At 41.9% G+C, this 20359-nt stretch overlaps 1 protein-coding gene across 2 annotated transcripts in view; it reads left to right on the plus strand.

The window, feature by feature from the left end:
* Positions 1-20359, plus strand: part of LOC137273819 (lachesin-like) — a 142537-nt gene that overhangs the window by 79306 nt on the left and 42872 nt on the right. The window lies entirely within an intron of this gene.

A 20359-nucleotide genomic window follows, 5' to 3' on the forward strand; every position in this document is an offset into this window, starting at 1 on the left:
GTACAGTGTGTGTGCGTGTGTGTTTATGTGCGTTCGTGCATATGGTTGTGTCTGTAGCCAATCGTGGAGATGTGCGTGTGTGTATGAGCGTGTGTGCGTGTGTGTTTGCTTATCTGTCGCCTTGCTGGCTTCCATTTGACTTACAGGGCGGTAGGGTAGCTTAGTGGCTAAAGAGTTTTTCCCATCACGCCGAACACACGGGTTCGATTCTCCACGTGGGTACAATGAAGCCCACGCGGTGTATCCCCCACCCTGATATTGCTTGAATATTTCTAAAAGCGGCGCAAAACTAAACTCACTTATTTGCTGTATTTGACATACACATGGAATTACCATGGTTATACGTTATGAGTGAGTGAGTGTCACCAGACAAGTTTGGGTCAGCTGAGTTGAGGGAAATGCACCACGGAACTCTGCCGGATGATGGAAAGAATGTAACATGTTTATGTGAGTGAGTGAGTGAGTGAGATTTGTTTTACACCCCTTTTAGCAATGTTGCACCAATATCACGGCGAGGGACACCAGAAATGGGCTTTACCGATTGTATCCATGTGGGAAAACTCGGGTGTTCGGCGTGACAGGTGAACTGTACCTTGCTGCCCCTTATGGGCGGGCCAGCGTCGGAGTGAAAAAACAATCCATGCTCTGTTATCGAATTGTATCAGTATACAGCAGGTCAAAGATGAGACTCCGAAGACGTTGCCAACGTGACGTTGGTAACACAATGCGCGGAGAGGATCAAGTACAATATATTGATATTCTGGTTCCCATACTGTTATCTCATTACGTTGCATGGCGTCAAGCGACCGTAAAACACGATCGTCTACGCTTCTTATAACACCCATATCACAGCACGTCGTCGTCGGTCGAGACCGCTTTTAACACCTTATCAGTGATCAGTTGTAATTTGGATGAATTAATCCTATTTTCTCCTTTGATAGTTACCCGTACCACGTGGGGAATTGTTCCGCTTGGCTTATCAATTGGTCATTTCCATGTCATGTAATATATTCTTTGTTATAGGAGACATCGATAAATCACGTATTCAGTTTTCGGTCAACTGTCGATCAATTTCGGTTTTGTTTTTACCTCAACCGCCTTTAGTAATACCCCGACAGTAATTTCTGGATATTATGCATCTTTCGAGACCGTTTCATAGAAAATCGTTTTCGTCTTATTCTGGAATGACAGTAATTTTTTTTATAGGGAAACCGGTTTGTTGCTTGTAAACTGTATATTATGTTTGCAATGAAAATTATAACCTTGTTTAAACCGGTTCGTATTTTAAGTAACTCCGGTTTCTATTGATCTTATTTTTCGTTTTGATAAAATGGCGGTGGATGTAACGTTTAATGGCGGCTAAAGGGTCGTTATATCATATTGTGTGGGTTTATGGAGTGGGAATAAATAGGGCTTATCGCTTTTCATTAAATCTTGACTGGATCTTTACGCCCCAAGGACTTTTCTTTCGCAACCAAACACACTATAATGTCATTTGCCGTTTGTATGGGCTGTGGAGTGTCGCTTAAATTTCAATTTGTGGTGCAAACTCGGAAGGCATGTATTTTCAAGTTCGACATCTTTTTTTTTCAAAGATAAATCTTTATGACTGTGCGTACCCAGCACGACAATAAACGTTGATTAATATCGAATAGATACACAATGATACTGACTTTGATACTTCGTACAACTGAGCTGTGGGAAAAGGGCGTGTATTTGGGGGGCAACGACAGGCAGAATAATATGGCGTCGTGGGGAAGGAAATACGAGACTTAACAATTCAACTACACACGAAGGATCCTCGAGGAAGAGCACTTGATAATTACACTACCTACTCACGAGGTACGAACAAGTTAAACATATTGAAATATGATGTGCCCTGGGAGAGTGAGTGGTTGAGTGAGTTAGTTAATTAGTTAATTACGCCACTGTTAGCAATATTCCAGCAGTATTACGATGGGGGACACCGGATATGGGCTTCACATTGTGTACCCATATGGGGAATCGAACCCGGGTGCTCGGTATGACGAGCGAAAGCTTTAACCACTAGGCTACCCCACCACACCGAATGAATAAATGAATGAATGAATGAATGGGCATTTGTATATAGATGATGAACAGATAACTGAAAAGCTAAATTATTGAACACATATATAATTAAACAGTGTATCAGATAATTAAAAAAACCCAGAAATAGTCACGTCGGAATGTTACATATACGATTTATGCGTTTGCCCCAAAATGTCTATTATGGTGTTCGTTAGTAGTAAATAATAAATTATAGAACATGCAGTAAACATACAGCAGACATTGATGTAACATGTATGTTGATGTAACGTTTGTCTCAAGGTTATTTTGTAGTCTTGATGTCGCTTGGCGTCATGATCTGTGACGTCACATCATTGGTCTGGGTTTTCCTAAAGTTTAATAGCGATACCAGAATCTTAAACAGGCGTTACATTGTTTGGTGAGGTAGTCAATATGGGAAACAATTCTTGTATGCTGACGACTGAATCTTACTACATGAAGTGTTATCTCCCCTGTGTAGAAACGTCTTCTTTTATTGACATGGCAGATTTGACAGCAGAAGAGAAAAGAAAGCTGGTTGTAGATAAATTTGAAACGGGAGTGACTGGTGCGAAAGAGCTACAACCAGGTCTTATCCCTGTTGGAAATGTGTAGGGACTTGTGAAGGACATAATAAACCATAAAGGACTTAGAAATACTGAGGATTTTAAGAAAGAAGTGCCTGATTGCCTACAAACATTGATGGTAGTGTGCTAGTACTTAAGCGCATATTCATTCGTGTAATGCAGGGCAACGAGGTCTTACAAAGTACTGAAAAGTCACTTAGACTGTAAGAAAATCGTATCTTAACATATTCATTTACATAAAACTTCTAAACTTTATGTCATAAAAGGCGGCGACTAACGGGATCCGGTAGTCAGACTTGCTGACGTGGTTGACACAAGTCATCCGTTGCGCTGATCGATGCTCATGCAGTTGATCACTGGGTTGTATGGTCCACAGACCGCCGTCAAATAATATTGCTGAGTTCGGCGTAAACCTAAACTCACCCACTCACCGTAAAGCCTATAACATGTATGTGTACATGCCGAAACTACTCTCTAAATATGCCAGGGAATACTATTCTTACGTAAGCTCCGTCTATATGCCACCACGACACTTGTTTGAGTGTGTTGTAAGTGAGAGTGCATAAATACCAAGATAAGGAGGCATCACAAGTGAAATATGTGACTTATTTTTGTCCCTGTATGCTCTTTGGTCGTAGCGATATATGTTTGTGTAACATAAAGTGAAAGGTAAGGTTACTTAAAATCTTTAAACAAAACCGAAAGGTTAAACATAGCGGGTATTCTCCTTAACCTTTGTAATCGTGATCTTCTTATTGTCTGGGTTTTCAAATGTTGTTGACATTTTACAAACATAACGAATGGTGGTTTTATGTGGAATATTTAAAGTGCACACGATTAAGATAACGATAATGATACCATTGCTGTAGAACACCATCCATACGGTTGGATGAATTCAGTTGAATGAGATATATATCTGATCCAATACCATGTCCGTGTTGGTGACGTTGTACAATGCAGTCTTATCCAGTGATCAACAGCATGATCATCGATCTGCGCAATTTGGAACCGATGACATGTGCCAACCAAGTCAGCGAGCCTGACCACCCGATCCCGTTAGTCGCCTCTTACGACAAACTCAGTCGCACGAGGCATGGGAGTGACGATACCTTAAAATAGAAGTAGCGTCAAGGTCGCTTTGTTCCACGGTACCCTCGACAAAATTCACGTGGCTGTTGGGAGTCTTCACATTCTCCGACAAATAGAGCCCGGAAGTAGGTGACGGCACTTCGCGAGATCTTCGTACTTCCGGTGACAAACAACGTTTCATATCTTTTCGAATGGTCTCGTGGTGTTTAGTTGACAGTATGAACCCTATAATCATTGTAGAAAGAACAAATTTCCGATCTTATCACCCCAAATTAGTCAGCTATTAACGACTGTTAGACTGATTTAATCTCTGAATATATATTATTTTGATTATAACAAAGAAACCTATTTAAATTGAAAAGGAGTCCAAGGCAGACCAGAGATTCAGAAGGTAAATCAGGGGAAATCTAGCCTTTCTTTTTTAGAGCCTTAGCACTGCAGGGATAGCTAGGCTTTAGGGAAAATAATGTGGGTTAGGGACTGTGAGACAGCAGTGAGTGCCAAGTATGGTTGTACACTTGGTCCGGTCTAGTAAGGTCATATATGGCTGTCGCCTAATTTGGAACCAGAACAGGTTCTTGAATATACGCTTGTCACCGAAAATCAGTTGAGTCCATCTAGCACATCGCATGTTGGCGCGCGGACGGAGCCGCGAACCAGCTTAGTCCCTGAAGTAGTGCCTCACGCGAGACCTACCAATGCCTTCTTGATGGGTTCGACTAGGCACTGCATCCGCGGAGAAGTCCCATTCGGGGCCCTTTTCTGGGCTGCATATAGAGTAGGGAAGGGCTATGAGCCTTACTAAGAAGACTGTGCCAGCATCATCCAAACAAACTTTGATAAATGTATATGTTATTATGTGTAAATAAATGTAATAATTGTGGAAACAATAAGAAAACAAAAACTACAATAACTGTAGTAGTAGAGGTCGTAGTAGTAGCAACAGGAGAGGAGGAGGCCCACTACACAATCCTCATTTCAGTCTCCTAGGGAATAGAACGCCACCAACATCAGCAATCAAACCACTTATGTGTGAAATCCGTACAACACGAAGCTATTTAGCTATGTTATTACACTATGAAGGTGAAAGCACCTATAAAGCGGCCATTATTTAAATGCACTCATTCGAACAGGCCAGAATTAACTGTTAGCACTTTGTGGAAACGTCCTAACAAGTGTGTTTGTCAAACTAACCACTGATATCCGCTCAAACATAAAGTCATTTACAAATAGCTTTACCATTCCAGTGTCCAATCGCTCCAAATAAATCCATGTTATCCTTTTATAGCAATGACACGCATACCTCATATTCCCGTGCAATTACGTGCGCCACTACCGCTGTAAATGTCTATTACTGAAATTGATTGGTGTGTATTTCATTAATATTTAGCTGTTATCATTCGCCTCCAGTTACAGTTCCCTTCCTCCTTTCGATATTGACATACGTTGTCGTGTTTACAGTCATGTCAGTTGTGGTAGCGTGTTTGACAATCTCAGCGCGAGATAGTCGATGAACGTCCGATTCAGGCTTCGCTGAAATTGTGATTGACTGCAATGTACACTGATATATTTCAGCTACACCATATTTCACTATAGGTAATGGAGGTGCCATCGATTGCAACTTACACCGCTACATTTCACCTACACCATATTTCACTAAATGTAATTAGAAAAAGGTGGCCTGTTTTGGCTTGTGTCAACTACCATTAGCACATCGTTACGGTCGACCGTCTCTTATGAATACAGTTAGGCTTTCGCATCAGATATCAACGTGACCTTGGCGAGTCGCTTCCAAATTGGAGTCCTGACTGCTATTTGTGAAACGTTGTCATTGGAGGTGAGATAAAACTGATTATATTCACAGTGAATATAAATAGAGTAACACATGTTGTTCATGTGCTTGAAGTCTGTTATGTTTAATTGGGTTCACGATAACTGTGACTCCACTTCGCTAATGACGTCGTACTTGTTTCTCGGAGTGATCTCCCTTGTTAATTAATAAGCTTATAATATGGTGGAGGTGATGGAAAAATTTTGATGGCGATGATGATGATGATGATGGTGGTGGTGGTGGTGGTTGTTGTGGTGATGAAGTGGAGGAGGAAGATGGTGGTGGCGATGACGATGATAAGGACGATGCTGGTGGTGGTGATGACGACGATGACGATGACGATGATGACGACGACGACGATAATGACGATGACGATGATGATGACGATGACGATGACGATGACGATGATGATGATGACTATGATGATGATGATGACTATGATGATGATGATGATGATGACTATGATGATGATGATGATGATGATGACTATGATGATGACTATGATGATGATGATGATGATGATGATGATGATGACGACGACGACGAGGTAATAGATATTCTATTATGGCGATGATGACATGATCAGTGAATTTGGGTTACGACGACGATGTGAACATGAGATCAACATAATCGATCTTGCTAATGATGATGATGATGATGATGATGATGATGGTGATGACAGCTATGACAGTGTATCACGGTAAGGTACAGTACCTGCAGTACATGAGTACATTTCCCAGCACGTGTTCAGTGTACCTCCATTATAACGGAAAACCACTCAAAGGAAAGTACACAATGAACATGACGGCCTAAATTGCGTGAATGTTAGACACAAACTCACATACAGCAAGACATTTAAGATAAGATCAATGTTTATTCAATATAAGAGTCGTACGTATCACGCTTGTGTAAAAGAAAGCACAAACGGGCCTTTGAAACAAAAGCTACTCCGTTGCAGATTATGGAACTTTTGTTGACATAATATTTGGCAAAGTGTTAAGGATTTCTTAAGACCCTGTATTGAATACGACTTAATGTTTAATTGTTATATTCTAATCGCTTTACACCCTTGTCTACGCTTTCATCAAATCAATTGTGTTAAAATATGGATGCTGCTGTTGTCATGGCAACATGAAAAGCTGTCTTGTAGCTATTCCCTTGATGGCGTTTTTTGTTTGAACGTTTTTAAACGGAGTTCAAATAGTTGCTGACGTCATTACAATTCTGTTGCGCTCCAGACACAAAGCTGTCATCTTCTCAAAGACCACACAACAGCCCTTTTTCACCATTGTTACAGCTGTAGATCAAAATCGCACCTAAATGGCACACATGGGTCTCCAGACATAGCCATTTTGATTCCATCTGTACGGGAGCCCTAATTGAATCCAAAGAAAGGAAATATTCTTCGAGACGTGCACTTCTCGGGCCTAATTAAACCAACATGACGGAGCAAGCTTTTTTCAAACCGATTTACTATCTGCTCCGACACGAAATGGAACATTGGAAGCATTGTAGCCAAACAGCACGTGCAAAACATGCTCTCGAGCATTGACTAATTAACTTTCCTTTAATTTAGCACGGACCAAGTTAACAACTTGGTAGTGTCAATCAAATGTTTTTCACTCTGATCAAATAATTCTCCTCAAGTTTATGCAGAAAGATATGGCGCAATCACAACAAAAACAGATTGTATAGAACTGGGTGAATCTAATACTCGTCGAACGTGAGGCTGGAAATATTTACATTGAATTTATGTGACACTATAACGTTCTTTCGTTCTATTAAATCACGTAATCAACATTTTACTCCAAATTCACGACATCACAGGGGTTTTTCACGTTAGAGAATGTGGCATTCAGTCCTGGCTCACAGAACACAACTGCCATGGCGATTTGTTTTGTGGATAGGTGTGAAATATTAAACTTTTTAAGCTTATCACAAGCTTTACATCTTTCTGCGTGGTTGAAAAATCAGTTCTTAAAAATCACACTCGTCGATTTCTAAATTGAAAGAATAAGTTAGCTAAGTAATTTATACGCCAAAGAATTCAATGTGAAAACAGAAGCAAGAGAGAATTAGCACGGTATGAGCAATTGTTAGACAAATAACTATGTTTTCAGATCTAGACAAAATGTTTTGAATGACAATGCCAGTACTTAACGGAATGGTAGTGCACAATCCTATGAGGTAAAATGTATTATGGTTATTGATAACAAGAACGGCAGTGATGACACTATTCACCACAAAGTGGTCAGACTGTCGGTACCATGTTGGACATTCAGGGTAGAAATGAGAAGTAGTCACTGTTCTTCATCTAAAGTGATGACAGGGGCGTTTATATAGTCTTAAATACATTCCAGGGCTGTCGGGTAGCCAAGTGATCAAACATTCGCTCGTCAGGCCGAAGACCTGGATTTCATTCCCTATATGGGCACAATGTGTGGAGCCCAGTCATGGTGTGTCCCGTCGTGATATTGCTGGAATGTTGCTAATAGCGGCGTAAAACCATACTCAATCACCAAAGGATGCTTCACACGATGCAATGTCATGCTGGTCTGGAAGATAACAGAATACATCTAAATATAGAAGCTTACTCGCAACTCTACTGAATCTCAACAATGTGGTACATCTACGAGATGAATATTACATCATAACGCCTCATAGCTAGTCTGTCTTACTGTACGTGAACCACATACGTTTTCCCACAGACCAGACCTCTCTGTAATGCTGAAATCCTAAGGACACAAGTCTAGATTATGTAATCTTATGATCCCCCGTCTCCGTTGGATTCCTTTCCGTAATCTCGAAATGATCGCTATGTAACTCGAAGAGTGAGTGAGTGAGTTTAGTTTTACGCCGCACCCAGCAATATTCCAGCTATATGGTGGCGGTCTGTAAATAATCGAATCTGGACCAGACAATCCAGTGATCAACAACATGAGCATCGATCTGCGCAATTGGGAACCGATGACATGTGTCAACCAAGTCAGCGAGCCTGACCACTCGATCCCTTTAGTCGCCTCTTACGACAAGCTGAGTCGCCATTTATGGCAAGTATGGGTTGCTGAAGGCCTATTCTACCCCGGGACCTTCACGGGTCTATAACTCGAAGAACTGTTTACGCGAAGTACTGTGGTCTCGACAGAAACTTTGAAACAAGAATCGCACCAAGGTCAATGGATACATTTTCGATAGCTCTGAAGACTTTCTGTAAAATAATTCTAATTTATGTGAGTTTCTATCGTTGATTATTTTGCATGGAATTCTGACTGTATGAAATTTAGTTTAAATCTGTGGAAACACAGATGAAATGGTAGTCTTTATGGGTGTTGATGTGTGTCAAGGGTGTTTGAAATCTCACTCGGCAGGTCTCCATTCCAGCACAAAAGGACATGCAACTCGCCAATCTAGGCATCACGTCTCTGATGAGCTCTGATGAGCTGAATTACTGTGGTTGTTTTGCTCATTTGCAGCAAATGATGTGGAGAGATTTTCAACAGCGTGTTACAATGACGCCCTTCGTGGGTAATCTTGTAATCTTAATCATCACTCGTTACGCCCATGGTCCGTGTTCGATTCCTGTAAAAGGGTATTCACATATGGAATATACTTTGGCAAATGTGCAAAATGCCATTGCCTTGGACAGTTTACGAAATAACTAAATATTTTATTTCTTTCGTTTTCTTTTAATCCTTACGTTTTTAGACACTGGACAGTGAATCTACATATTGTACTGTTTGCAACTCGTTTCATCAATTTAACGGGCAGGGTTTTCAGTAAATTTAAAACTTGCTTGATTGAACGCTCAGTGATTTTACGCATGACTAATTTTACCTGTAACATACTCACTTTATAGGTCTCGTGGTACAACATGTTGTGCTACTTTGTCTTTGTTATGCCTGTCCCCCGCGTTGTGCATTTTGTAGCAGTGTGTTGGTTATGACGAGGAATACGTTGTTGATTAATTATTGTCAACCGCTACACTCAGCAGTATCCCAGCTATATGGCGGCAGTCTGTAAATAATCGAGCCTACATCAGACAAACCAGTGATCAACATCATGAGCATCGATCTACGCAAATGTGATGCGATGACATGCCGATGATCCCGCTAGTTGCTTCTCGCGACAAGCATGGGTTACTGAAGACCAATTCTAACCCGGATGTTCATGGGTCTGTTGTTGAGGTAGATTGTGTTATGCTGTATCATGTCCTCGTGTTATTGTGCCTTGTTGTGTAATGTAACCTTGTGTTGTGTCGTGTTGTGCTTGAGGACGAAAAGAGGAATTACTTCACATCAGTCAAAGACATTTTTTTGGCTTGTGCGATTTCACGAATTAAAATGATGCCCATATAGGTTACATCTAGTCGAGTTGGAACATGTTCAAGATGGAATTTCACCCGGGAACTGTCGTAATATGTGTTGTTCTGTGTTGTCATACATTTGGTATGTTCCAACTACATGTGACTGACGGTGTACATTTGCTGGCTTACGATGATCGATGCACTATACATATGACATTTAACTTGAAACCACAATGGACATCTACGTACATCCACGTCGTTAATACATGGATTCTAAAAGAAACAGAATCCCTGTGCCTATTTCAGAAGATGGGTCGAGTTTGGCCACGCCTACTTTGGGAGACCGTATACCTTTAATAATACCGTTTCAGATTCCGAATTCATACACGGACCAGCTTTCACCGTAATTCGTGTGTAGAAAAGATTTAAATATTTACCTACAGTGTCGAGTCCAGGTTCTCGAAATAGCGAAATAATCGCTTGGCTTACAAGGCCTCAATCCTTGCACAGTAATGATGAACTTCCGGATTCAGAAGCCTCCCAATTGTTCGATCTTTGTCAAGAACTACTGTGTTTAGGCGCTGATTCCGAACTACATTTACCGGAATTACAGACAGGTATTTTATCCTCGACAGGGTTATGCTGTACACATACCATGCCCGGATCGAGCTTTGAATACAACCGTTTGTACAAAACAAGGGAGTGAACCCACAGGAAGACGATTATTACATACCGCTAAAATATGTATCTTGATCTATACCTTGATTCCATGTTTTGATGATGGATTTGGCTGAATTCTGCTGAAACAAAAGGTGGAGGAGTATGATGCTTCTGGTTTTATTGGGTCATTGCGTGCTTTCTAAACAACAAGAGCCAGGATTTGATATCGGGGTCAGGAGAATTTCCTACTAATTCTCCGCATCCATAAAGCGTTTTATTGGATACTGATTCCCTAAAAACAGCAAAGCACTACTGGCTCTATTGAAATATTCCATGCAGAACCAACGTTAGAGTCACGAAAATATGGAAATTAGAAACAAAGATAGCTTGGCCACGCAGTCGTTTTGTAATTTCTCCATTTTACATCCGAATAGATAGAATAGGGTCACCAAGTCACAATTACTGTATTATAAACTCGTTTATTTCATGCAAATTTCTCTTTGCAATCTCGTGCTGTAATTCAAATCTCGCCGAAACTGGCGATTCATCACGTGACTTTTGTCGTCTGCTCGCAATTGAGCCGGCGATTTTCCGTCATCAGCAAAAATTATTTTGGATAAAAATGTCAATTTTCCCCCTACGATATGAAATTGCCTTGCCATCAATCAGATACTTAGCTGGGGACTACGCTTCTTGTGCTTGTTTAATCTGCGCCGCCATTGCAGACGAAATCGGATGAGGATTGGCCGAAATGATTGTTTATAATGAGTCTAATATATCACGTGCCTCGCTGTGTTTGGTTAGGGCGACATAGATCGTAAGAGTTTCCGAATTCATAGGATTTGGCCAGAGCTCCGATGACCTGGGTAATTGTTCTTCGGGGCGAGCATACATGTCTTTCTTTCTAGAACCTCCGGAAAATATTGACCGATGTACACGCGAAAACTTGAGCAAGTTTTATGGGCGTATTTATCCCAAATCTGCTTACCTGTGTGCTTACTTTGTCAGTTTGCCATGTGTCGTTAACGTGGGACTAATCACAAGAGTCAACTCTGCCCCTGGTGGAATTTAATATTAGGCTCTGTAGTTTGTGTATTGTTTCTAATTATATTAGTAAATTGACGGCGTTTTATGACCATGTTATCTCAGATCTGCTTTCAATCGGTTCTGATCGGGAACGAGGATCAGGAGACACGGAAAATCAATTAATGTCGAAAGTCCGTGATCGGATGAAAAGCTTGAAAAGTCCAAATGTTAGTTCAACTTTAGGTGCCGCAGTTTGTCCAAAGTCACGCACAGATCCCACATTCTCTGACGCCTGTGAGAGAGTATAAACGATCATAAAAAATCATTTGATCTTGGGTCGCTGTCGAAATGTGACACATTCGTATCATTGCTTGGCTGTGCGTGCCAGTAGCTTCAATTGACTCCCAACAACCACACTTTTGCGTAACATTTCAAACGTCTGTTTAACACAATCTGGTCAAGAGCAGTTTTATATTTGTGCTTACAAAGTGCACAATGCGGCATATTTACACAGGGGAATTCTTCACAGCTTGTTGGGAGAAGATGGTAGGAAGGACCGAAGGGTACAAAGAAATCGCGGAACCTTTGGCAGCAGCGCTCCTTTCCGCGAACAGATGGAGGCGCTGAGACGACAGTCGCTCCCGCTCTTCATCACAGCCGTACGGCAGTCTTGACGTTCAGGTCGTTCTAGGGTAAGGGGCTGTCGTCTATGTGCCGTGATTTCGTTCTGGACTTGGGTTTCATAGATGTGCCGGAATCGGTATGGGCCTCGGTTCTCTTGGTTTATCATGTACCAGCAGTCATGCCCAACGGTTTCAGTAAATAGTTAACCTCTACATCAGCTATATCATGTCTCCCATGTTACCTGATATGCAGTGGTGTTACCAACGTACCAACACATCTTTCCATCTTCCCATTCAGTGTCTCACTCACGCAACTCACTCACCAACCCATCTTTCACCTTCCCTTTCAGTCACTCCCTGACTCACCAACCCATCTTTCACCTTCCCTTTCAGTCACTCCCTGACTCACCAACCCATCTTTCGCCTTCCCTTTCAGTCACTCTCTGACTCACCAACCCATCTTTCACCTTCCCTTTCAGTCACTCCCTGACTCACCAACCCATCTTTCACCTTCCCTTTCAGTCACTCCCTGACTCACCAACCCATCTTTCACCTTCCCTTTCAGTCACTCCCTGACTCACCAACCCATCTTTCACCTCCCCTTTCAGTCACTCCCTGACTCACCAACCCATCTTTCACCTTCCCTTTCAGTCACTCCCTGACTCACCAACCCATCTTTCACCTTCCCTTTCAGTCACTCCCTGACTCACCAACCCATCTTTCACCTTCCCTTTCAGTCACTCCCTGACTCACCAACCCATCTTTCACCTTCCCTTTCAGTCACTCTCTGACTCACTCACTCACCACCCATCTTGTGCACCCCGGCAACCTCCCCCTGGATCCGCCCATACTCACTCACTCTATCACTGACCCACCTACTCACACACCACTCACTGACCCACCGACTCACTCATTCACTCACTCACCCACCCACTGACCGACACGCGCATTAACCAATTCTACGACTCACTCAGACACCGACTGGATAACAACACGTACACTCACTCACTCACTCACTCACTAACCAGCCACTCGTTCTACACCTCATCATTTGCCATTGTTCTGCTATTGTTACCGCATATATGTTATTCACCCCTCCTTTGTTTCAACGTTACCAGATTCTGTTACAGACACCAAGGATAATAACAGTAACACTACGATAATCATGATGATTATTATGATGATTATTATGATGACAACGACGATCCGCCCGCATTAATGATATGCTATATGAAAACTAGCTTCAGAAGAGAGAGCACTTTCCTCCGTCACCTTCTCAACGGCCAGAGTACCTTGATCTTCCAAAGAAATTACCGATCAATGCTTATCATATTCGGCAATTAATACAGAAAAACAGCAATATGTCTTCTCGGATCTTCCCTCTAGTACACGACGCTGTCCAGCAGCGAGTGCTGCCTGCTTCTTTCAAGACACTGGGGCTTTGAAAGGCCCCAGATGAACTGATCTTCATGATAAAGGCATTGGCTGTTTTTCATCCAGTTCTCTAACATCGTTGTCCGGAAAAAGCTATCGGGGTTAATTAACGTGAATCGCGTTCTGAAGCGTTTGATAACAGATCCGTGGCCAGCATAAGGCCTTTCACAGTGTCACAAAATTTGATTGGACAAAGTCGGAGGTTGTAAATATGTTCAGTGTAGGCCAGTGTGGGTCTTATGCGGTGACGTCGTGAAACAACCTGTGCGTCTGCGAAGTGTCGATGGCGGAGTTTTGTCACGGGTATTTAACCAAATCAGAAAAAAACATGCAGATGGGATTCTTCTTAAACATTTTAAGACCTTCACTTAAAGACAGTAGGTATGTGTTGATGGATCCGTAAAGAATAAACGCTGTTTTGCGCAGACCTGCCAAATATCGATTACCTGTAACGTGTTATGCAACTGTATACGACTTAGGATAACATGACTTAGGATAACATTTAATTCTACCAAGAATGTTTTTTGTCAAATTACACGACTTTGTGTATTTATAGAAAGGGAATAGACTATATGTTGATTTTTTTAGAAAGAAACCTAGACTTGCCTAAGTATTGGAGTTGTCAGGTACTTTTTGTTCCGGTATTTGTGAACGATTAAACTCATGTGCTCGTCAATCTATTTTGTCACCCCGTGAAACATGGCCAGCTTGTCGTTGCTAGATTTTTGCGTCAGTTTCGGTTTTCTGGTGAACTACTGATCCTCATATAGATTTTTCAGTCTAAGTTCTTTCCTCTTTAATCTAATTTTCAACCTCGCTGGGGTGTTGTTTTATTGTAAGACTAATAGAAACATTTCAAACAGTCGGCACGTTTTTAGAAGACTCCAACATAAGGAGACAAGTGTTAAAATGATGTTTGACTTTGCTTGAAGTAATAAGCATTGAAAAGAAGGATCGTATTAATTATTAATACAAGGTTTACCGCCGACATTATGTATGTATGGAAAGTTACGTCACTCTACAGTCCGTATCTGTGATTACTCATATGAAAATACATATGAGTGAGTGAGTTTAGTTTTACACCGCTTTCAGCAATATTTCAGCAAAATCACGACTGGGTACACCAGAAATGGGCTTCGCACATTGTAGAAATGTAGGGAATCGAACCGGGTCTTCGGCGTGACGAGCGAACTTCTAGACTACACCCAGATAAAACTGAAATGCACAGGAGGGAAATTCGTGTTGTGTCACTATTTCGTAAAGGTTCGTCGCAGTGAAATTGTTTTTTAATCTCCGTGACAATTCTGCAGCAAATCTCTTATGAGCAATATCGTTGGTTTCATTCTGGCAATGAATATTTACTATAAACTATACCTAGGTTGAGATACTGGACAGAGTAACTAATTCTCGTCCTATGTGTTGTTTTACGCCGCTGTATACCTACGCCGCTGTAATACTGTTCATATTCCACACCTTGACCAGACAACTCAGTGACTGATGCTTCTGAACGCCTTCTGGGATCGATAACACGGTATCAGGCTCGCTGATATGGTTGACACATACCATCTGTCATCGGTTCCCAATTGCGAAAGTGGATGCTCATGCTGATGATCACTGGATTGTCTGGTCCAGGCTCAATTATTTACAGACTGATTCCCTATACCTTGAATATGCAGAGTGCGGCGTAAAACCAAACTCACCTATTCACCCAAGACACCCAACAATTAACCAGTCCCGGTTGCTGGAGATCAATTTAAACCCGGCGTTCTGAATTTCAACAAAACCACAAAATTTAAGTTATGTTTTGTTATAAACATCTGTTTAGAAGTTACAACTACATCTTTGAAGGCTAGCTAGTACGTTCAAAAGTCACTACCCCCTGGCTTCAGTGAAGTACCATATTTCAGACGGGAGACACTTTTTTTTACTAATTCTTCCAGGAAACACGATCCGAGGCGGAATACAATTCCCAACGGTAAGTGCCTCTGTCAAGGTAGAGCGTCTTCACTGCAGCACATTATAGTCTTAAATAGGATGAAAACTCATCTGGCTTCACTAATCCAAGTCAGGCCATGTTGGATCTGCGTAGTGCACACTGGTGATCTATGCGTTTCTTTACGTAATTCCACTGGACCGACCCGCCAGACACCTTGCAGCAATTACTTCCAACTTACCTAGGTGCTGCTCTGGGATGTTCCGTAGCCAGCTCTAGTGTAAATTACTGCTTGGTTGAGAAGCCGTGACAGTTTGTCTGTTGTGGCGTCTGGCCAGTCATCAGAGCTTGCGCTGTTTAAATGTGAATGTATGGTTTCATTACGACGTTCAAGAGGTGGAAAGTCTGCCGCTGGAGCAGGTTGAGGACGGATCGACGGCGAGGACGGGGTCATAACGTCAATTTATGACGTGGAGAGACGCAATAGTCAAGATCAAAGGCACTACGTGTAAACGGAAGGCGTCACTGCCGATCAGTTAAATCGTATACGTGGGTAGAATAGAAGCGGGGAGATTTATCTTTGTATAATTCATTTTTGTAGTTCACATAATTTTTCAACTAGTACCCTTACTGGCTCGGTCTAGACTAACAACTAGTCTCTGAAATGAACATATTTTACATGAAAAGAGTTCATAGTAAAAATCTAAAATATATTGCAAAGGAGCCTTGAGACTTTCTTCATTTTCCCGATGCTGTGGAAATCTAGACTTCTACACCACATTTGCTAGACTTGCATGGGTTTTCTTGGATATATTTGCTTCAGGGTCTGTATGACAAACTAGGGTCTGTCATGAGGGATTGTTTCGTGGTTCACACGTCGTTGAAGTTGAGTTTTTTGTGGGATTTTTTACGCCGCAGTATTCCAGGAATGTAACAACAAGGAACACCATAAATGGGTTTCACAAGTTACCCATTTAGAGAAACGGAACCCGAACGTTCGGCGTGACGAGCAACCCTACCTCACCGCCCTTACCCGTGAACATCAAGATTAGACATTGTTCTTCACTAATCCAAGCTCTTCTCCCTGTGAACAATCTAAGCTAGATTTGGTCTTCAGAATCTCTCGCCTGTCTCCCCGTGACGGGGAGAACTGGTCCTCAGTAACCAATGTTTGTCTCACCCCCTTAACATCTGGGTTAGAATTGGTCTTCAGAAACCCATGCTTGTCGTACACGCGACTAACGGGGTCGGGTGGGCGAACTCATTGTATTTCATTTGCTACGATCGATCACCGGATTGTCTGGTACAGACTGATTATTTAGAGACCACGTTCATATAGCTGTGATACTGGTCAGTGCGGGGTTGTAAAAATCAAAGAAAACACTACTGTCTCATGATGCGTGAAACCTATTCTCTGTGTGCGCGTAATCGAAGACGGCGCAACTCTAACAGCGTTACGCCCCTTTGTCGTACCAGAACCCGCTTATCGCGGGTGCATCCTGATCACGTTCATTCGCTTGTCATCAATATGCTCATGGGTTCAGGGACATGGAAAACATTTAAGACATGCATTAGTTCGGGTCTTCCTTCCCTGTGAACCAGAGCCCTGACGTCACTGAAATTCTCTTCAACTGGTGTCAGCTCCTACACAAGTCAATGGTCCATGATTTGAGTGAGCGACATTCACTGTACTGATCGAGTATCCCAGCTAGAATGTTCCAGGAGCACTACGCCCAACCTTTATCCCCCGGGAGTTATACTTTCTGCTCTGATTATGTGTACAAGTCATAAACGTGAAGAAATTACTGAGCATATGAGTTTCGGTCAATGGTTATCGAGGGATGTTTTCCTCTTATGTCTCGTAATACAACAGTTGTAGACTCATGGGTAGGAGTCCAAAATTCTTCCTCCTAGTTCGCAGGTAACATTATTCTCCCTGACTATATCTCCCTTTTCGGAAAGGTTACATTTGAAGTGAAATCCAGAAATGGTGTAACCAGAATACCTCACCTCACCTCACCTCACCCACTCTCTCACTCCCTCAGAGTTAAGCTTTACTTGAATGGAAATCACACTCAGCAAATTGTGATTCACATTTGCTGGAAATGAGAGTTCCAGGAGATGTTTTTTTGTAGCTTTAGGTAAGATACATGTTGACTTTATTGCTCGGCTTTCCTCAAGTACAAGTGGGTTTTCTTTTGTAAAGACGCCGTTCCTTTAGAAAGTTACTGCTGTTTTTTTTTTTTAAAAAAAAGAAAGAAAAGAAATAACGCTGTTTGGGGGAGCTTGCAATGTAATTTGAGTGTCTGGTGCGTGATGCAAGACACAAAAAGAAATTCAGGTTCGGTGACGTCATTGACTTAGGGACCCGTGAAGGTCCCGGGGTAGAACAGGCCTTCAGCAACCCATGCTTGCCAGGAAAGGCGACTATGCTTGTCGTAAGAGGCGACTAACGCGATCGGGTGGTAAGTTCACTGACTTGGTTGACACTTGCCATCAGTGCTCATGTTGTTGATCACTGAATTGTCTGGTCCACACTCGGTTATTTACAGACCGCCGCCATATAGCTGGAATATTGCTGCGGAAAACTAAACTCACTCACTCACAAGATATAAGGATAAATCCACTCCTTGAAACCTCTATAATACGGACGCCGTCAATCCGGACGAGACCAGCGTAGCACGTAACTCGTTTGTCGTAGAATCCTACACTCTTGACGATTTCTTTGAGAACTCTACAATCGTGATAAGCGAAACTTAACAAACAGTTTCTGTCACACAGTGCCTCTTCGTCGGTGAACTAATTTGTTCTACTCTGATTGATGGAAATGCTGATCACATTGCAAGTTACTTGGCCTCTGATAACTACTGGTAATGTGTGTACATGTTCGTGGACCCCGTATGGGCAACGCAGATAAGAAAATTAATTGAAGAATGTAGATAAGAGGTTCGATTTTACAACCACTCTCCGTTATCTATTAATTTAACAAGGTGACACTGACTGATTGTTTGGCTAATGGATGATCGGATCGGTCAAGAAACCTGGCCCTCATGCAGATAGCCGCTTGTAGACATCCTTAGACAGTCGTCAAATTAGTTGTTCGGTGATGACGGTGTTACAGAAATGGAGGATCACGACTTTGACAAAGACGTCGTTTTACTTCTGGGAGTGAGTGAGTATTGTTTGACGCCGTTCTGTGCCGTATTTCGGTTATTTCAGTGAGACCAGTCAGCTTGATGTTGGAGGTCAGGTCGCAACAGTGCAGGTCTTTGGCGCATTGAACCTCCCAAGCCTTACGAGTATATTTCAGAAATAGATAGGTTAATAGTATCCTGATCTCCCTAAGAGACGTATCTCTTCACGGCAGTTCGAGTTGCTTTAGATGACTACTTCAGGTGTAAAGTCGACATATAAAGACATGCTGTGACTTAAAGATCATGTTGACATGCCATCACATATGAGTTCACGAAAACAGTAACATAAAATACGCGACTCTGATAACAGTAAAAACAATCAAGTATTTTTTTTAAAAAAATACTTTAGATTAAATTTTCAGATAACTTTCAACCACATTTTATTCAGTGTCAAGTCATATATGAATACTTACTACTGATTTAGATGAGTACACAACAAGTTCTTATAATAACCATGTACGCTTTTTATTCATTATTCATTCTTTGAAAACATTTAACGAATTTTGGCAGAAATCCACTACTTTTTGCAGCAGTTTGTGGCCAAAATACAAAATTGGGTAAATTAGGGTTGGGATCTCTCTTTATATCTCACATTCAAAGGTTTAATGTAGCGTTAGGTATGCCTTTATGTATAATTATAACCAAAGTTTCTATATTCATACAATCACGAATTTTCATATAGCAGAGTTACGATTATATTTACATACTTCGATGGATAGTGAGCTGTTTAAAGCGTTCGCCCCTCTCGCCACAAATCCAGGTTCGATTCGGAGTTAGGACAAGTTTCATGATGCTCATATGATAAGACTGATATAACCTTTAGCATCACCCATTCAGCACCACCCTTTTCGCGGGCAGACAAACAATCGTTTGCTGGTTACTGGTTGGTACGAGTATATGTGTCACATTCAAACTGTCCTCTTGGACTCAGTCATCATTGTTCGCTCTGGTTTTTTATTAGGTTGGAGGCTCTTTTCGACTATTTTCGTTTTGTTTCCTAGTTTTATGTTTTTGTGAGGGATTAAACCAGTAAAGTAGGGACAATAATATGGAGTGAGTGAGTGAGTTTAGTTTTACGTCGCACTTAGCAATATTCCAGCTATATGGCGACGGTCTGTAAATAATCGAGTCTGGACCAGACAATCCAGTGATCAACAACATGAGCATCGATCTGCGCAATTGGGAACCGATGACATGTGTCAACCAAGTCAGCGAGTCTGACCACCCGATCCCGTTAGTCGCCTCTTACGACAAGCTGAGTCGCCTTTTATGGCAAGCAGGGGTTGCTGAAGGCCTATTCTACCCCGGGACCTTCACGGGTCAAAGAGGGGGACAGCAAAGTGGAGGCAGTAAAGTGGATTTAGTGAAGTGTAGGTAGTAAAGTAAGGACAGTAGATTGGGGAAGGGCAATAAAGTTGGAACAGTAAAGTTGGAACAGTAAAGTTGGAACTGTAAAGTTGGAACAGTAAAGCGGGACAGTAAAGAGGGGGTTGTAAAGTGGGGACAGTATATGGGGCAATAAAGCGGGGACAGTAAAGTGAGGACAGTGGATCATGGGGGCAATAATGCGGGAGCAGTAAAGTGGGGCAGATGATTAGGGAGGCGCAATAAA

This window comes from Haliotis asinina, chromosome 2, assembly GCF_037392515.1.
Source record: "Haliotis asinina isolate JCU_RB_2024 chromosome 2, JCU_Hal_asi_v2, whole genome shotgun sequence".
NCBI classification, from domain to species: domain Eukaryota; kingdom Metazoa; phylum Mollusca; class Gastropoda; order Lepetellida; family Haliotidae; genus Haliotis; species Haliotis asinina.